General features: G+C 44.2%; 1 protein-coding gene across 1 annotated transcript in view; it reads right to left on the bottom strand.

Annotated features, from left to right (window-relative positions):
• Nucleotides 1–19,747, bottom strand: part of LOC126260589 (atrial natriuretic peptide receptor 1-like) — a 940,475-nt gene that overhangs the window by 447,230 nt on the left and 473,498 nt on the right. The gene's annotated exons all lie outside the window — the stretch shown is intronic.

Genomic DNA, 19,747 nt, shown 5'->3' with positions numbered 1-19,747 from the left:
TCGCAAAAATTGCGTAACATCCACAATACTGATTAAATGCCCGTCGGATCGGAAGAGCTCTTCGCTTGTGTTTGAGCATACCCTACATGCGGCTAATGCTGTCATGTTCTGCGTTGTGATTTCCTGATTGTTTGGGACGCCATATCAGTCAGTAAACAGCAGGATTTTTGTTTTGTTTGGCATAACCATTTCGTTCCTTTTACCACCGAATCATCTTTCGTAATTTGACGTACGTGATTTGCTTATATATGGTGTATCAGAGGATCATTCGTTGTTAAGGAAGATATCCTTCTTTAACACAGTGTTTATGAATTGTAGTGAGTTGCACTGAACATCGTAGGCAACGCATCGCGACTAACTGGTAACTACATTACATGACGTCAATCGTATTCCACGGATTCCGCGGAGTGGGATTTCTGACAAGGGAAATAAGCCATTTACAGAGGTGCACTTTGAAATACCTCTACATTATGAAATATAATGTTACAGTGCTAACATTAATTATGCTTTTACATAACACATTACTTTCATGAATTTTCGTGGCAATACTCTTCACTGGAGCAGGAGTCGCCCAAAATAAATTGTATAATATTCTCTCAAACCCCATCACAGCACCCATAATTTTTTTAAAAAAAATGTGGGGCTTTCTGTTGAATAATGTGCATCTCTGCATCTGACTTCTTGAAGATTTTTTTTATCCTATTCTTTTGATCAGTCTTTGTGTCAATTTTCGAGAAAAGAGAAGGTAACAACAAAGAACATTAATTAATAAATAAACGTAATTAATTAATAAACTTATACCAAAAGTTTTTTGAATAGTTCTCTCCAGGATACTCCGGAACTAGCACCAGAAGTATTTCTTAAAACATTCTACTGTATGCTGAAAATATTATTCCTGTTAGTCGAGTTTGCACAAAACTGAGTTTGAATTTCGTTAGTGAATGGAAATATGAAGAATAAACTAGTTTCTTTATTTTTTAATCACTTATAGCGATAATCATGCGTACCGGAAATGCAATTGAACCAAACAGCTTCATTAACTCTTGATTGAGAGTGTTCCATTTATCATTATGACGCATATGTGCCTTAAAACGTTACAGTTTCTACTGCCTTTATTTTGTTTTTTACGTAGAACTTTTATCTTGTAGAGGTCTATGAGAAACTTGTCAATAATTATTGCTAACCCATTAGCCTTGCACTATCTGTCAACATTTTTCAAGTGTTTAATCAGCAGGACTGACATTACTTTTTAACCCCATGCATCTTCTGATCGTGCAAGCTGAACATAGTTGAAGTGTATTAGAAGCAACAGGCGACCCAAAATAAGCCTTCAGTCGTATTTAATTGCCTCGCCCTCGGAGTTCCATGGTGTTTCTATCTCGCGCCAAAAATGCGACATTGTCTGAGATTATATGATTGTTTTACAGGCTATGTTTGACGTAACTACGAGCATCAGTTACTTAAAAAGAAATAATCTCATCACAATTCATTTAATGCAAGTTATCGGCGACTCTAAAGAACATGGAGCCTTCGTTATGATCGTATTGGTTGTGAAAGGCGTGCCGCTAGAACACTGGATTTTCAGCATACTGTGAGAGAGGTTTAATAATACACTATCAATTTGTACATGGTGTGTAGTGCATGGTTTGGCACAGGTCATGTAAATATTTCGAAAGTGTTGCAGGAGGGCAGTTCTAACATGTTCGAGACTGATTCTGATCTACCTTCCTACCACAGTTGTGCAAGGACGCTCTGTGAGTGTTTTAGGAATTTGTGTTGAACCTATGGACTGCAAGGTAGGAAGACATCAGCTCACTATGTAGAAAGCAGAAGAGAGCAGCAGTACGCACAGTGATGTAATCAGACAATGGTCTCAATGTCAGTTCCACTACACCACTACACTCCCTGTAAAGAAAACTTTATCATTGACAGAGATTAGTGTATTGGTTCAGGCGTATCTATATGTTAACAAAAAATGAAAATCTTAGATTTTCATTGTTAAGGTTTATATTTTACTCTAAGTATGACTTTATGATATCAGTCATCATTATAATACATACAGGATGGTAAAATAGTGATAATGGGTGTTCACAACTATTCTAAGGCCCTTTAATAGTAAGATTCTGATGAGCATGTCTGGGGGTCGATAAAATACAAACAAATTAAATACAATTGGGGCCAGACATATCAATTAAGCTAAAAATGCAAAATTAAAATACCCAAAATTGAATGGGTCTGTAGAGGGTACGTAAATACCACTGCAAATATAATTACATAATTAAAAACAGTTGAATATCTTCAGAGTATAAAGCACTCTGCAGTGACTGGTCGCGTTTCTTATTCAATGAAGCCTGGACAATGTTTAACTACAGGTCATGGTCGAATGTACGAAAAATTAAGAGAGACGGAGACGACTGCACTTCTGACTATCAATTGAATATTACTTGCTGGCATAATGCGAGCGCGCGGGTGTTTACCAGCAGTGGGTGCTGTCGACACGAGCTGTAAACTTGAGAAGCTATTCCAAATCTCTCTAGACTGTTAAACACCAGTTTGATACATTTCCTACGTCTTCGGTGAAGCCGAGACTCCTAGTTATTCCCTAGCTAATTGGCTCGTTACCGCTATTTGGATGTAATAACACGTACACTATTACCATCAAACCGCTCGCAAGCGTTAACTGTCAGTGCTCGATGCAATTCTCCATACCAGGAGACTTTGCAGTTTAGCCCCTTAAGAGTTAAGATGGCCTCTGAACAAGTGTTCACATAATTACTCTCGCAATCGTCTAAGAACGGCACGAGTCGTCTTACTCAAACACTCGATGATTTGCTGCAAGAGGAGAGCGAATTCTTTTGTTTGAATTTGCGTATATCAAAGCTGGTGGCCACGTATTTTCTTTCTGGCCAATCAGTGTGTTCTTAATTGCTCTAACTCCACCCACTAGAGTTTCTGTAGCTTCCCACAGGCGTCGTTTCTTTCGTAGGGCAGAGTTTAACTTTTGATACGTAATACAGAGACAAACAGCTTTTTTCCACACGGGTTTTAACATAGGTAGCTATAGTGAGTCACCAGTGTTTTGAGGTGGGTTTCTATGGATGTTTATCTGCCATCTCCAGCCGTATTCCTGCAGAAAGGCTCCTGCATCGCATTGTGTCCGCGAGTGTTCTGCTGTGAAGGTTTCAGCCTAACATGGGATGGGCAGTGCCATCGTAAAATCCTCCTTTCCTCGTAACTGCGTCTCCTAGCTCGGTTTTGGGAAGTTATTTGCTTGCAATTACTAGAGTGAGTGATAGTGGTTTTTATTCACGAAATTTCATCTTGTTTATTCGATTTGCATATCAATAAACTTCGTACATTTTCACATAGCTATATCGTGTGACATCGATTTAACTATAATTGTTTCAGGAATTCAATGTAAGGTGTGTTATTTGTCTGACACCTTACACAGTATGCATATGAACCATATTCACATGGCGCAGGCACTAGGACTCAACAATTTGGTAGCTCGTACGGAATTTGTGCTCTAAAGAGTTACACGATGATTGCTGCATAGTTGTCAAGAATGTAGTAAGGGAAACGACTAGAGTTCGAGCATCTGTCATACATTTATTTGAACATGTCTTTAATAGTCGTTTATGTACAATTTAGACACCTAGTTATATCGACTAAATGATAACAATATGTGTGTTTGTCGGTAAGTGTTATATATTTCAATATCCGTCACCACCGTTTATGTTCGACGTCAATGTGCAATATCCACTCACAGATAGCAAGTGGCAGGAATATAAAGTGCATCAGGGTGACGCGGAAACAGTGCAGTTGTTGTCGTAATGCTGAAACGGAATGATTTATTTGGCCTTTGGCCAATGGTGGAAGCAAAACTGTTGATTTGCCGCTGTGGTTGATGTTTACCATGTATGGCAAACTGGTGCTATCCAAAATCAGTGCTGGCAACCATGCTGAACCAAGAGCCATAGATGACAGGGGTGAGAAACGGCTGTGGAGATGCATAGAGGTGAATAGATGTCCAACAGTTGAATGACTGACCGTCTAGGTGAACCAAGAAACGACTAACAGTTTAGGGAACGTTGCTGAGTATGGGCCGCTGCATCAGGCGGCTAGTTCATGCACCTATGCTGCCTGCTGTTCGTTGGTGATGAAGGCTGCAATTTACACTTTGGTACCGCAACTGGAGAACCATTGTGTGGCAAAATATGGGCTTTTCCGATGAATTACGTTTGAAGGTCCATCAAATAGGTGGCCGTTGGTATGTGCGGCGAGAAATGTCTGGAAGAAAACACCATTCAAGAACCATCAGAAGGGTTCAAGCCGAAGGAGGGAGTCTTTGGATGATATCGTCATTCTGGAGGGCGCAAAAGGTAAATAAGTATGTATATACCCTTGGGGACCATGTTACCTCTACACGCAGTTTGTTTTTCCATGGTTGGTTGTTGGGTTGTTTGGTGGAGGAGACCAGACAGCGAGGTCATTGGTCTCATCGGATTAGGGAAGGAAGTCGGCCGTGCCCTTTCAAAGGAAACATCCCGGCATTTGCCTGGAGCGATTTAGGGAAATCACAGAACACCTAAATCAGGAAGGCCGGACGCGGGATTAAACCGTCGTCCTCCCGAATGCGAGTCCAGTGTGCTAGCCACTGCGCCACCTCGCTTGGTTTTCCATGGTACGATATCATGTACCACCAGGGCAATGCAATATGTCACACAGCTTGCAGTGTGTGTGGGTGCTTCGAAAAGCACCGGGATGAATATACCGTACTGCCTTGGCCGCCAAACTCCCTGGATTTAAAAGCAAGTGAGGATCTGTGAGAGCACCTCGATTGATCTGTATGTGAGTGGGTCCTCAAACAAGAAACCTAACACAACTGGCCATGACATACATCCCTCTCAGTACGTCCCAGAACCTCACTAACTCTGTGTCTTGCAGTGGTCTGTGTTGCAAAAAGCGGTTATTAAGGCTTTTGACAGATGGTCACATTAATGTGACTGGACAGTGTACAAACATCCACCTGTGGAACTGCGATCCAGTTTTGGTGGAAATATGGGTATATGAAATAGTTTAATATTATGTAATCACTGTGTATATACACTGACGGAATTGGAACGCCTTGACCGAATGCAACCAATCTTACACTCCAGGATTTCAGGGGCTGTGGGATACGTTGGTTAAAATTTCGTCCTTATGCGAGCATAATTTTCAGTACAGAAAAGTGCATGCCTACAGATGAAGAATAGAGTGAGTCCATGTTGGCTGTTGGGTGTACCTAAAGTTATAAGAACTCTACATCATGCCCAGAGGACGTGCATGTGCAGGTTGTCGTCTATCAGACTTCGAGAAAGGTCCAGTCATTGGCATGGAGGACATAGTAGACCATACTGACAAATCGTACAGACTGTTAGCTGTAGTGGGATGACTGCAGAACAAGGAATGATGAGGTGGGCTCAGGAAAGCACTTAGACAATAAGGGTAGGTACGTATCCTTCTAGCTATGTATGAAAGAGAATTGTAGAATATAGCTGATACCATTGAAGCCAAAGAGAAGATTTATGGGAAGAATACCAACACAAAGATAGCAAGAGTAGTGGCACTAGGTGGAAAGAAAAGGGTAAAGATTATGGTGAGTGGAGAAATGTTAGATGTACAGAGCTTTAAATATATAACAAGTGGGACAGAAGCCGACTGAAAGAGCAGCACAGAAATTGAAACCAGCATGGCGAAAGAGGCATTCTGTAAGAAAAGGGATAATGTTCTACAGCAATGACGACAAAGATAAGGCAAATAAAATATTATGTATGCAGTGTTATCCTGTAGGGTGCTGAAACGTGGACACTGAGGAAGAAAGATAGAGCAAGGCTAGAGGCTTTCTAGTTGTGGGTATGGCCAAGGATGGAAAGAATTTAGAGTTAATGAGAAGAGTGGGAGAGTAAAGAGAGTTACTGAATGTAATCAGAAGAAGGAAAAGAGACTGGACATAATAAAGAAGGGGGCTTATAAAAACGGTCTTAGATGGATATACGGAAAGGAAGAAGATGCGAGAGAAGAGAGAGTTCAGATCCTGGATGAGGTTTTGGACGGCAGCACGTATAGCGACATTACAATGAAGCAACGGACCAGAGGAAATGGAGACACAAAGAATTTGCTAACACAACAGAAAACTGGTGACGACGACGACGGTGACGACGATGATTATGACGACGACGATGTATGCTTCCAGAACGAATACATCACAAGAAGGTCGTTCGACAGGATTTTACGAACAAACGGCTGACATCTGCTGCAATCCGATCAGAGGTTACAGATAGTGTCATAATGTTTCCCGAGATCGATACCCGTCCAACTTCTGGAACCGTAGTAAGGGGAGTTACAGTACATAACAGGACTGATTTCGTAATTGTTGTAAGGAGGCATAATGATTTCTATTATGTGGCAAGTGAGCCAGTCCACAGTCAATCCAAAAGATTTGCTTCTACCTTGTGGATGTATGGTATCGTTTCCCGGCAGGAGGCGGGCAAGTCGTGTTATTGGTCAAAATTGGTACACGGCCCGGCTCGGAGACTGTCTGTCGACGCTTTCTGCCTTGTGCCTTGGCAGAAGTCTCAGCTAGTTCTAGTGCTTCCGGTTTGTTTGAATGAAGTCGTAGCAAACCCTTTGTTCTGTGAGGCCAGTATTGGGACACGGTGCGCTGTTTATCCATTGCCCTAGTGAACATTAGATGGAGTGTAGCCGCAGTGTGCGGTGACGTTCACGGTCCAAAGTAAAACGAGTTTGCTGGACTGAATTTGGGTAATCCTGTATTCACTGTTGTTCAACATTCACAGTGGATGGATAACTGGCTCACGGAACTTGTTTGGGTGGCTCAACAACGCTGTATTTTGAAAACGGTGGGTATTGACCACTTTGCTTGGAAGTAATTTTTCCCTCCGGTGCTGTCCCTCAACGTCGTCAGTGTTACTTTTTAACTGTAATGAGCAACATGCTTCTGTCTAATATTATGGTACTTTGTCATACTGCTTGTGCAGAGTTACTGGTTTTGAAAAATTATATTGTTCTTTTGAGACTGTAAATTAGTATGGGAAGCCGTGTGCAGCTTTATTTGTCTGTTACTGATTTAAAGAATATTCTGGCTCATTTAACACACAATTGTGCCTACTTGTAATGTTGTGAGAACAGAGCGTCTAACGGTTAGCGTAGTTATTTAAAATGTTACATCTAAGCCTTAATTTTAATTGCTGTACTCGCTAGCATAATAGAACTTTCATTTGTTTTATGGATAATTTTTTTAAGCTCGTGCTAATCTGTGAACATTGGAGCAATCTACCTTTTGTAAAACATTTAAGTGACGTTAATTAGTTACTCATTTGTTGGCTAAAAATCACACATAGTCCCCAGCTCGGGTGGGTTTCGTTTTGTTTTATGCAACCCGAACTCAAAAACCAAGCGGGAGACGTTAATTTTTCTCGCTCACTGTATTCAAACTATTAGTGCTACAGAAAAAATGAAGAGGTTTTTTTTTGTAAGAAGTTTAATGTAATTAAATTTTGTGCTGGGATACGTTTTCGCTGGAGGCCATAGTTTTCGAGTCATTCACGAAAAGACATTTGAAAGTCACTTCCTACGTTTTTCTTGAGTAACTCGAAAACTGTAGCTGATAGCGAAAACGTATCCCAGCACAAAACTTAGCTACATTAAAGTTTTCGGCAGAACGATCTTTCTGTAGGATTAATAGTTTGCCTGTAGCGAGTGAGAGAACATGAAAATCGTTTGCGTGATATTAGAAGGCGTTGCGGGTTGCATAAAACCCGTGGTTAGGATCAGCTGAACCACCCTTCATTAACTCAGTGGTTTATTGAAATATTTCATAGGTGTTAAATCTTATATATTATGCGTGCTTTAGAAATTCCGTCCACTTTGTTGCAAACCATTGCATAGAGCCGGTATCAAGCAGCTGGTGTTCAGTGAGGGCCTGTAGCTTATTGCTTCCTCAACTAAAACCATTTGTTGACTGCAATGTTGAAATGATTTAATTTCGTGAGTTTCCATTTCTAAATAATTTTGGAAACGCTTAATGACATAAATTTTTGAAATCAAATTCGCAGTTTAAGTGCTGTACTCTATCGAGCCGCCGGCCGATGTGGCCGTGCGGTTCTAGGCGCTGCAGTCTGGAACCGCGTGCCCGCTACGGTCGCAGGTTCGAATCCAGCCTCGGGCATGGATGTGTGTGATGTCCTTAGGTCAGTTAGGTTTAAGTAGTTCTAAGTTCTAGGGGACTGATGACCACAGATGTTAAGTCCCATAGTGCTCAGAGCCATTCTATCGAGCCTGTGCGTTTATTTCTGTGGTCCTTTTCTGATTAATTTCGTGTTTCTGTTTGTGTGTTTGATCTTTGCATTAAGTAATTTTATTGTACTTGTGATGAATTGAAGCAAATAAATAATTTGAGTAGAGTAATGTAATCAAAGCACCACGTAAAGTGATTGTAAAGCGGAAAGTAAATTGGCCATAGCTCAGCGAGACTTGTGAACTCCTCGTGAAAAGTTAAATAAATAGCCTATTCCAACACGATAATGCAAGACCCCTCACTTCTGTTCACCTGACAAACGTGTTGAGGAGTGCACGGAACTTTGATTGGCCTGCCAGATCCCATTATCTGTAAACCAAAGAGCATATCTGAGGTGGTATGAGGTTACTGCCAGAAGTTTTCAAGTACTGACACAGCATATGTTCCATGCGTGTGACAAAAGATGTCAGTTCCGAGGTGAACGGAAGTTTACTCATTTAATACAGGTCACGTGATGAGTGTCACGAAGTCTGATAGATATCGGACTAATGTTTCACTTCCTGTTTCCGTCAGTGTACAATTGATACGAAAGTAAAAAGAGATTCGGTAAAAGGGTGAAATTGGTGATCTTTTCCGTTCAACTAAACACTGTTCGACATGGGTTCTATTTCTGATATTAAAGTATGTGCTTCTAGACCATTTTACCGTGGGAAATTCAAATATGTAAACAAAATATCGTTGTCAGGGATACTTTTTATGTAATATGTATATGTATGTATATTCACAATTCATGCAAACACAGAGACTTTATAGAGAAATACGGGTATGTTGCCGCATCCAGTAGTGATAGAACGTGATAATTTCTTGTGCAACAGCAGGTGGGAAGAATCAGACATCATTAGGTTATCCCCCGCCACACCTACGTCATTAAGACCACCTGAAACATCTCATTAACTAGAACGGCGACAGCCGGTCGCTGCCTCGGCAGTAAAGCTTCACGCCTCCTAGGGGCAGGTCCATCGAGTTTACAACAGTGGTGTTAGCCGCAATTTGTGTCGGTCTTAACGAGTGGGTGTTTTGGCTGACAAGTAACTGTCTGTCATATTTCCGAGTACGGTTGAATTTTTTAGTTCCTGTGTGTACACTGATTGAGCCTGGTGCTGAAGGTAAAACGACTGCTTGTTTTTACACATCAGCGTTCCTCTGGTTCCCTACTATTAATTTAATACAGGTGTATTACCAAAGTGGTATTTTTAAATTTGCAGAAATTCCACGTCGTCGTGGATGTCGATACAAGCCGAACAACTTCTGCTACATCTGTGGGAAGTTCACTTTTGCCAGAAATAGGAAGAAAATTTCTTCAGTCATAAAGAAAGCATACAAAAATTACTTTGGAGTAGAGGTAGGAGACCAAGATAAAGAATGGGCACCACATTTCTGTTGTGCTACATGTTACTTCAAACTAATTCAGTGGTAAAGAGAATGTGGCGTTGTTTGCTGTTCCCATGGTGTGGAGGGAGCCTAAGGGCCATGTTACTGATTGTTATTTCTGTCTAACAAAAATTCAGGGTTTTACAAACAAAAAGTCGAAGAGGCACATTGTTTACCCAGATCTGCCTTCAGCGAGAATGCCAGTGCAGCATTCCGACAACCTTCCAGTACCTTCAAGAGCTCGAGGTCAAATTCCGAGTGACAGTGAAATAAGTAGTACTGAAGAAATCACAGATAATGATTCTTTATATCACTGCACAAGTGAGTCATCGCCACATTTGTTAACACAGGCAGATTTAAATGATTTAGTACGTGATCTAGGACTAAGTAAACAAAAGGCGCAGCTGCTTGGTTCAAGATTACAAGAGTATAATCTGCTGCACCAAAGTACTAAAATCAGCGTGTTCAGGCACAGAGAACATGCCTTTATTTCTTATTTTTCAACTGACGAAGCACTGACATTTTGCAATGACGTTGCTGGCCTGATGAAAGTGCTGAACTTCACTTATACTGTATTTCACAGGAGAGGAGACTTTTCATAGATGCATCGAAAACAAGTCTGAAGGGTGTTTTGCTCCAAAACGGAAATAAAATACCCTCTGTTCCAGTAGCTTACGCTAGTTTGACAAAAGAGAATTACGAATTCGTACAAAGGATGCTAAGTTCATTAAAATACAATAAACACAAATGGAAAATATGTGCAGATTTCAAGGTAATTGCTATGGTACTGGGAATGCAACAAGGCTACACAAAGTGTGCCTGTTCTCTTTGCGAGTGGGATAGTCGAGACCGAAATTCTCACTACGTGAAAAAGAAATGGCCTAGGCGAAGATTGAAAGTTGGCGAAAAGAATGTACAACGTGATTTCTGGTAGCCCCTGAATATATACTACTTCCACCGCTTCACATCAAACTTGGCCTGATGAAACAATTCGTGAAGGCCATGGATCCAACAGGCTGCGGGTTTGCATATCTAGCTACCAAATTCCCCCGTCTTTCAGCTGCAAAAATAAAGGAAGGTGTATTATGGGCCCACAAATCAGGGAGCTGCAGAAAGATGCAAATTTTCCGCATGGGACTGTTTCAAGATGGTGTCGGAAAACTTCCTCGGAAGAAGAAGAGCTACTAACTACAAAGCAATGGTGAAGGATATGATCAAAGCATATCAGGATTTGGGGTGCAATACGTATTTAAAGGTACATATGATGGACTCTTATCTGGACTACTTCACAGAGAGTTGTAGTGACGTATCGGATGAACATGGGGAAAGATTTCATAAAGACATTTCTACCATAGAAGGGCGCTATGAAGGGAAGTGAGTACCTTCTATGTTAGCAGATTATTGCTGGAATATCATTCGAGAGAAGAAAAATTCACAATACAAGAGAAAAAGTGATGTGCATTACAAGGCAGTGGCTCATTGTTTGGAGAAAAAAGTGATGTGCATTACAAGGCAGTGGCTCATTGTTTGTCAGTTTTCTGTAATTTCTCATGTCAAATAAATCCCACCCTCCATTAATGTGATGAACTAACAACACCATAAAGATGTGCATTTGTATGTCGAATTTCACCTCATGTTTGCTGCTCTATATCAGAAACTGAAAAGAGAAATAAAATTGCGAATACTCATAAACTATCCCTGGCAGAAAAAAACCAAAAACAGTTTTCAATTCAGCACTCAAAATACAACTAGGAGCACAATATGTTTTATCAGAAATAGAAAAAAAGGTTTTTTTTTGTAGAACAGTGTTATCAGTACGCAAGAGATTCAGAATATAAGGGTCACGTTGTAAGCTAACGTTAGGAACTGACGTTATACTTACCCATCATTGGCAATCTCGGCGTCAGATTTCAATTTGCTCGTGAGATTTATCCCTGCGCTGGGGAGATAGGTGGCTGCTAGGAGGGAAAGGGGTTGCAGCCCCCGGGCCGTTCAGAGGCGGCCCTGTGTGGCACTGCGGCCGGCCCGCAAATGCGGCGCGTTAATCCGAATGGCCGCCGCCTGCAGGCAGGGGATGGGCGAGCATGGCCTCGAGCGTCCCGCTATAACGGCGCTGCGCTGCAGGGGCCGGTAGGCGGCAGGTGCTTCGGGAGGGCCCCAGCCAGGGTACGAGAGGCGGTAGCGACCCTGTGAAACTACCGTTTTGTCGCTGCTGATAATGGGGAATCTCTGGAATGACGTCCAGCAGCAAAGCTCGAGTCAATGTTAGACGTAACTGTCTTTTAGGGTCTTTGAAGACATTCTGAGATCAAACGTGACGTATGTTGAGCAAAATGATCAAGTCAACTATCGTGGATTCCGAAAACAACGGTCACGAGAAAACCAACTAGCACTTTTCTCACATGACATGCTGAAATCAATGGATCAAGGCCATCAGGTGTATACAGTATTTCTTGCGTCTCCAAAAGCATTTGACTCGGTGCCAAACCCAAATGCTTTTTAATGAGAGCCGAACAGAACGAAATCTGTGTGAATGGATTGAGGATTTATTGATGGGGAGGACGCACCGTTGACAGAAAAAAATGGTTCAAATGGCTCTGAGGACTATGGGGCTCAACTTCTGAGGTCATAAGTCCCCTTGAACTTAGAACTACTTAAACATAACTAACCTAAGGACACCACACACATCCATGCCCGAGGCAGGATTCGAACCTGCGACCGTAGCGGTCGCGCGGTTCCAGACTGTAGCGCCTAGAACCGCTCGGCCACCACGGCCGGCTGCGTTGACAGGGTATCATGACATAGTCATTTACTCTTCAAGTTGTGTGTTAGTGAGCTGGTAGATATTAGTAACAGAAACTTCAACCTTTTTGTAGATGTTCAAAAGTGTGTGAATTCCTAAGGGAACTGCTGAGGTCATCGGTCCCGAGATTTACACACTACGGAAACTAATTGAAACTAACTTACGCTAAGGAGAACACACACTCACGCCCGAGGGAGGACTCGAACCTCCGGTGGGAGAGGCCACGCGATTCGTGACATGGCGCTTCTAACCGTGCGGGTTATCCTTTTTGTAGCTAATGCGGTTTTCTATAATGTGGTTTTATATAATGAAGTACTGTCCGAAATTTCTATGCAAATATTCAGTCACAACGTTATATATGTTAAATCCTGCCTAGCAGTCGAATATGGGGTGTGTTGGAAACCTGCTTTCTCGGATCGCTAGACAACATTCAAACAAATCGTTTCAATGAATCTTATTACGAAAAGTAAATGACAATACTTAACTTTGAGAATTACATAGATGTGTCGCAAGCAAACGGCGACATACGAAATAAACAAGGTTCTTCAGTATAACAATCCTAATACAAGCGATGTAACACAGTTGAGCCGCGCGGAGTGGCCACGCGATTTGAGGCGTCTCGTCACTGATTCCGCGGCCCCTCCCGCCGGAGGTTCGAGTCCTCCCTCGGGCATGGGTGTGTGTGTTGTCCTTAGCATAAGTTAGTTTAAGTAGTGTGTAAGTCTAAGGATCGATGACGTCAGCAGATTGTTCCCTTACTAATTTCACACACAATTTTAATACAATTGACGTTTCTATTCAGGTCGCTAAAGATTCTCTTCGACCGGGCCGCGGCCAGTCGGGCGCGGTGCTTATGTTCTCTACGCTTAGATGCCGCTACTGTCGCGTTGTCGCCCTGGAGAGCGGTCGGAGTGCAATTGGCTGACGTCTTCTTCACAGCCCTCTCTGCTCTCTCGTTCACGACTGGCGTGCCGGCGCTTGACTTTACGCCGTAACAATACTATTTCGGAAAGGTCCAAAGATTAGCAACTCATCTTAATTTTATAAAACTTTAAAATTTTGTATTCCAAAAAACATAGGAAACTAGTATCTAGTGACTACGACACGAAAGAGGTACAAATGGAATCGATTGATCACATACGCTCAGTTGTGGGTAAAACAAATGGCAGGCAGGCATCGCTTCATTGATAGGATACTGGGAAAATACTCTTCTTGACAAAAAAACTGAGCTAGCTGGAAGACAAGGTCGGACCGCAATCTAACTTCATATACGGAAACAGCATCGAAGGGAACGTAAATAATTAGAGCAACGGAAAAAGCATGCGAAGTTCAGAAGAACGCGAAATCCCGAAGATTGGCTAAAATTTACAGAAGCGCGAAATTCGGCACGGACTTCAATGTGAGATGCCTGTAATAGGTTCCACAACGAACCATTGTCTCGAAATATGGTAGAAAATCCGAAGAAATTCTGGTCGTATGTAAAGTACACAAGCGGCAAGACGCAGTCAATACCTTCGCTGCGCAGTGCCGATGGTACTGTTACCGACGACTGTGCCGCTAAAGCGGAGTTATTGAACGCAGTTTTCCAAAATTCCTTCACCAGAGAAAATGAATGGAATATTCCAGAATTTGAAATACGAACAGCTGCTAGCAAGAGTTTCTTAGAAGTAGATACCTTAGGGGTTGCGAAGAAACTCAAATCGCTTGATACGGGCAAGTCTTCAGGTCCAGATTGTATACCGATTAGGTTCCTTTCAGTTTACGCTGATACAATAGCTCCCTACTTAGCAATCATATACAACCGCTCGCCCACCGATAGATCTGTACCTACAGATTGGAAAATTTCACAGGTCGCACCAGTGTTTAAGAAGGGCAGTAGGAGTAATCCATCGAACTACAGACCTATATCATTGACGTCGGTTTGCAGTAGAGGTTTGGAGCATATACTGTATTCAATCATTATAAGTCACCTCGAAGGGAACGATCTATTGATACGTAATCAGCATGGTTTCAGAAAACATCGTTCTTGTACAAGAAGTAATGGCCGCTATCGACAGGGGATCTCAAGTTCATACTGTATTTCTAGATTTCCGGAAAGCTTTTGACACCGTTCCTCACAAGCGACTTCTAATGAAGCTGCGGGCCTAAGGGGTATCGTCTCAGTTGTGCGACTGGATTCGTGATTTCCTGTCAGGAAGGTCGCAGTTCGTAGTAATAGACGGTAAATCATCGAGTAAATCTGAAGTGATATCAGGTGTTCCCCAGGGAAGCGTCCTGGGACCCCTGCTGTTCCTGATCTATATAAATGACCTGGGTCACAATCTGAGCAGTTCTCGGAGGTTGTTCGCAGATGATGCTGTAATTTACCGTCTAGTAAGGTCATCGGAAGACCAGTATCAGTTGCAAAGCGATTTAGAAAAGATTGCTATATGGTGTGGCAGGTGGCAGTTGACGCTAAATAACGAAAAGTGTGAGGTGATCCACATGAGTTCCAAAAGAAATCCGTTGGAACTCGATTACTCGATAAATAGTACAATTCTCAAGGCTGTCAATTCAACTAAGTACCTGGGTGTTAAAATTACGAACAACTTCAGTTGGAAAGACCACATTAACAATATTGTGGGGAAGGCGAGCCAAAGGTTGCGTTTCATTGGCAGGACACCTAGAAGATGCAACAAGTCCACTAAAGAGACAGCTTACACTACACTCGTTCGTCCTCTGTTAGAATATTGCTGCGCGGTGTGCAAAAAAGGGCAGCTCGTTTTGTATTATCACGTAATAGGGGAGAGAGTGTGGCAGATATGATACGAGAGTTGGGATGGAAGTCATTAAAGCAAAGACGTTTTTCGTCGCGGCGAGATCTATTTACGAAATTTCAGTCACCAACTTTCTCTTCCGAATGCGAAAATATTTTGTTGAGCCCAACCTACATAGGTAGGAATGATCATCAAAATAAAATAAGAGAAATCAGAGGTCGAACAGAAAGGTTTAGGTGTTCGTTTTTCCCGCGCGCTGTTCGGGAGTGGAATGGTAGAGAGATAGTATGATTGTGGTTCGATGAACCCTCTGCCAAGCACTTAAATGTGAATTGCAGGGTAATCATGTAGATGTAGATGAAATTCTTTGCGGCAGGTAAAACGACCACCAGAGTGCATTAGTGTTTGTGGTATCAACGTTCGATACCACACTTGTTAGGGGTTGCAGTTATCGACCGCGGTCCGTATTAGTATCGTTGGACCCGCGAGTCGCGACCAGCGCCGCTAGCGCCGCTCCGCGGCTTGTATCAAGTTTCTCTCGTCCACTCTTGCTCGGGACGTCAAGTAGTGAAGTAACATAGCTTTCATCTGATAGGAAGCAACCTCTAACAAGACGCTTGGTAATGTATGGCCTAAGTGAGGCCTCAATAGCTATATGTATGGAGCCAAGAAGAATCCTGTACAACCATTTAAGTACAATATATATTACCATCGACTTCTAATTACTTCAGTCGTTGCAGGTCCAAACCATGCAGCCACCACCTTATCGACGTTACTGGCAAACCTGCTGTGATTTATATGTTTCTGTTTAGCATCGGCCACCAGTGAACATTGGCGACGACTCGTTCGTCGTCGTCATAACAGTGTTCACTGTTGTTACCACGCCTGGTAAGGTATGAAAGGGGCGTGAACAGCGTCAGATACTGAGTGATCTTTGTGAAGAGCACTGCTCTGTAGTGCACGTACTCGCGTTTACAGCACCTGACAGTCTGAAAGGAGCCTCGTCATGCATCTTCATTTGGCCGACTGGTCGAATCGTGCAATATCCAGATTTGTGGGGTATTCGCATGTGGTCCTACACTGGACTGCATGTGAACATGAAGGCAGGCATACTCGTCATCAAAGTTCCGGCTGATCACGTTTGACCACCACAAGGAAGCATTGCATTATTGCGCAGCAAGCGCATCGTAAAGCCTTCACATCTACGCCTGTCAGCCGAGACCGAGTAACGGACTCCCTGCAACATTCTGTGTATTCTTAAACCACTGGTCAGAGCCTAGCAGCAGCCGGAGAAGACAATTATTCGTCCTTTAAGTAGCCTGCGATTTAAACCATAACACAAACGGCGCATTCCCCCCCCAGGGGGTCCACAACTCTTTTGTGGACACGTGCGTAGCGAGCACGGGACCCCGAGCTAATGTGGCCCTCCTTCCTTTCCGGGCTGCATCCCTTCCCTTTCCGCATCCTTCCCCGTTCCCCATCTTCGCCCCCCCCCTCACCTCTGGCTCTTTCCTTCCCTTTCTCCCCCTCTGGGAGTATGGTTTGTGCCTACGTCCGGAGACGGACGCTCGAAACTGTTCCAAATTCCTTGCTTTCTACACTTGCAAGTCCTCGTCCTTCCTCTGTCCTTCTCTTTTCCTTCCCTCTTCTCTTTGCCCTTTTCTCCGCTGCGGCGTTTGAGACCCCCTCTTCTTTCCTTTCCCTTTCTCTTTTTTCCTCCCTGTGCGTGTCTGAAGGCCGACCCACGCACTTCCATGCATAGCCGGTGACGGGGTAACGCGTAATTCCCCGCCCCGGGTAGACAGGTAGGACACGTACGTACCCCCTGGTAACGGCCAGGCCCAGGGAGGGGTGATTACCCGAGCTGATACCTTCCGAAAGTGCCGATTGGTCCCTCCGTCCGTTTGTCGGGAGGTGTGACCTGAGGTGTGAACAATCACCTAAGGCGGGTGTGCCCTCAGTGAGGGCCCCCACAAGGGAAGAGCGCGCCATCGGAGACGCCGGTAATCATGGGGGATTCTTCCGCAATGGTTTCCTCACCTTCCACTATGTCTGCTCACAAACGTAAGTTCACTGAGTCTTAGCCACAGACGGTTCTTCCATCGTTGCCACAGTTCCTTGTTGTTTCTCGGTCTGACGAAGGTCACGACTTCTCCACGGTCAACCCTTTCATTATTCAGAAAGGTGTCGACGCAATTGCAGGTCCTGTAAAGTCTTGTTCCAGATTACAGAATGGCACCCTGTTGTTAGAAACACACAGTGCCCTCCAGGCACAAAAATTGCTGCGTACTTCTCTGCTCCACACCTTCCCTGTCCGGGTGGAACCGCACCGTACCTTAAATTCCTCGCGTGGAGTCGTTTATACACGCTCCCTCGATGGATTGTCTGACGAAGAAATTCAGCATTACCTGTCTGACCAGGGCGTAACGGCTGTTCATAGAGTTATGAAAAGGGTTGACACGAACATCATTCCAACCTGCACTGTCATCTTGACATTTGACAAAGTTCAACTCCCATCGAAAATCAAAGCAGGCTATGAGATAATTTCCGTTCGCCCTTACGTCCCAAACCCTACGCGATGCTATCGATGCCAGCGGTTCAGTCACACCAGCCAGTCCTGTTCCAATCCGGCCAAATGTGTTACGTGTGGCAAGGATGCTCATGAGGGTGCTTGTCCACCTCCATCCCCTCGCTGCATCAACTGTATGGGTGACCACGCTGCTTCCTCTCGAGATTGCCCCGTTTTTAAGGACGAAAAACTCATCCAGGAAATAAGAGTGAAGGAAAAGGTGTCGACCTTTGCTGCTCGAAAATTATTCGCCAGTCGACAGCCCACCGTGCCTCAGACAGGAAAATACAGCACTGTCCTTGCTTCCCCTCGGCCAACAAAGGAGGCGGCCACGCAGACTTGCAACCTCACCTTTAGTACCACGGTCGTCAGATCGGCCAGCGCAAAGATCGCCCGTTCAACCTCACCACTTTCGCCTGCCCACTCTATGGCTCACCCTTCGTCGGGTTCTGCAAAATCTCGAGCCCAAAAGTCAGACGCCAAGTCTTCGAAAAAAGAGCATACTCGTGAAGAGTTTTTACGTACCGCAACTTCCCAACCATCGGTTCCTTCTTCATCTAAACATCATACTTCCAAGAAGGCTACAAAGAAACCCAGTTCCTCTCCTTCTCCGCCAAGGCGTGTCCCATCTACAGCACCACCTGGCGGAAATCGCCCTCGGCCGTCTTCTGTGTCGCCGAGGCGCACTGCTGGTGGCCGGTCAACCGGCCGATCGCTGGTGGCAGGAGCTGCTCCTGAACAACCTATGGATCAGGATCTTCTGCCTTCGGCTGAATGACATTCCATGCTGTCGGTCGCAAGCTCTGAGCAGTCGTTGAGTTGACAGCACCCTTGGTCACATTCCTCCATTTTCTGTTCGCCCTGTGTCCATTATCCACTGGAATATCCGCGGCATTCGAGCCAATCGGGATGAATTGTCGATCCTCTTACGATCCTACTCGCCGGTCATCTTCTGTCTTCAGGAAACAAAGCTGCATCCCCATGACCGCTTTGTTCTCCCTCATTTTCAGTCTGTCCGATATGATCTCCCCTCTGTTGACGGCACTCCAGCACATGGAGGCCTCATGATTCTTCTCCATGAAACTCTCCATTATCAGCCAATCCATTTAAACACTTCCTTCCAAGCTGTCGCCGTCCGTCTTTCCCTTTCCGGATACACGTTCTCTCTTTGTACTGTATACATTCCATCGTCCACACCAATGGCACGAGCTGATCTCCTTCATCTTCTTGGTCAGCTTCCACCCCCATATTTGCTGGTTGGGGACTTCAATGCCCACCACCCGCTTTGGGGATCTCCACATCCTTGTCCATGTGGCTCACTATTGCTAGACGTCTTCCACCAAGCGGATCTAGTTTGCCTCAACACTGGGGTCCCAACATTTTTGTCTGCCTCCACGACAAATTTATCTCATTTGGACCTTGCGGTCGGTACTGTTCCGCTAGCTCGGCGCTTCGAATGGTTCGCCCTTGATGATACACACTCGAGTGACCACTTTCCATGTGTCCTTCGACTGCAGCCTCAACTACCATATATGCGTTCGCGACGCTGGAAGTTTGCCCAAGCCGATTGGATACTTTTTTCGTCTCTAGCGACTTTCGATGACCGTCGCTTTCCCAGCGTCGACGATGAGGTCACACATATTACCGACGTTATTCTTACAGCTGCGGAACGTTCAATACCACGCACCTCCGAATTTCCCCGGCGCCCCGCAGTTCCTTGGTGGAACGAGGCATGCCGTGACGCAATACGTGAGCGACGACGTGCTCTTCGCATTTTCCGTCACCATCCTACTTTGGCCAACTGTATCCGCTATAAGCAGCTCCGTGCGCGATGCCGTCGCGTCATCCGCGATAGCAAGAAGGCAAGCTGGAAATTCTTTACTAGCTCA

The sequence above is a fragment of the Schistocerca nitens genome, chromosome 5 (assembly GCF_023898315.1).
Source record: "Schistocerca nitens isolate TAMUIC-IGC-003100 chromosome 5, iqSchNite1.1, whole genome shotgun sequence".
In the NCBI taxonomy this organism is placed as follows: domain Eukaryota; kingdom Metazoa; phylum Arthropoda; class Insecta; order Orthoptera; family Acrididae; genus Schistocerca; species Schistocerca nitens.
This window is presented reverse-complemented; position numbering and strand designations above follow the sequence as displayed.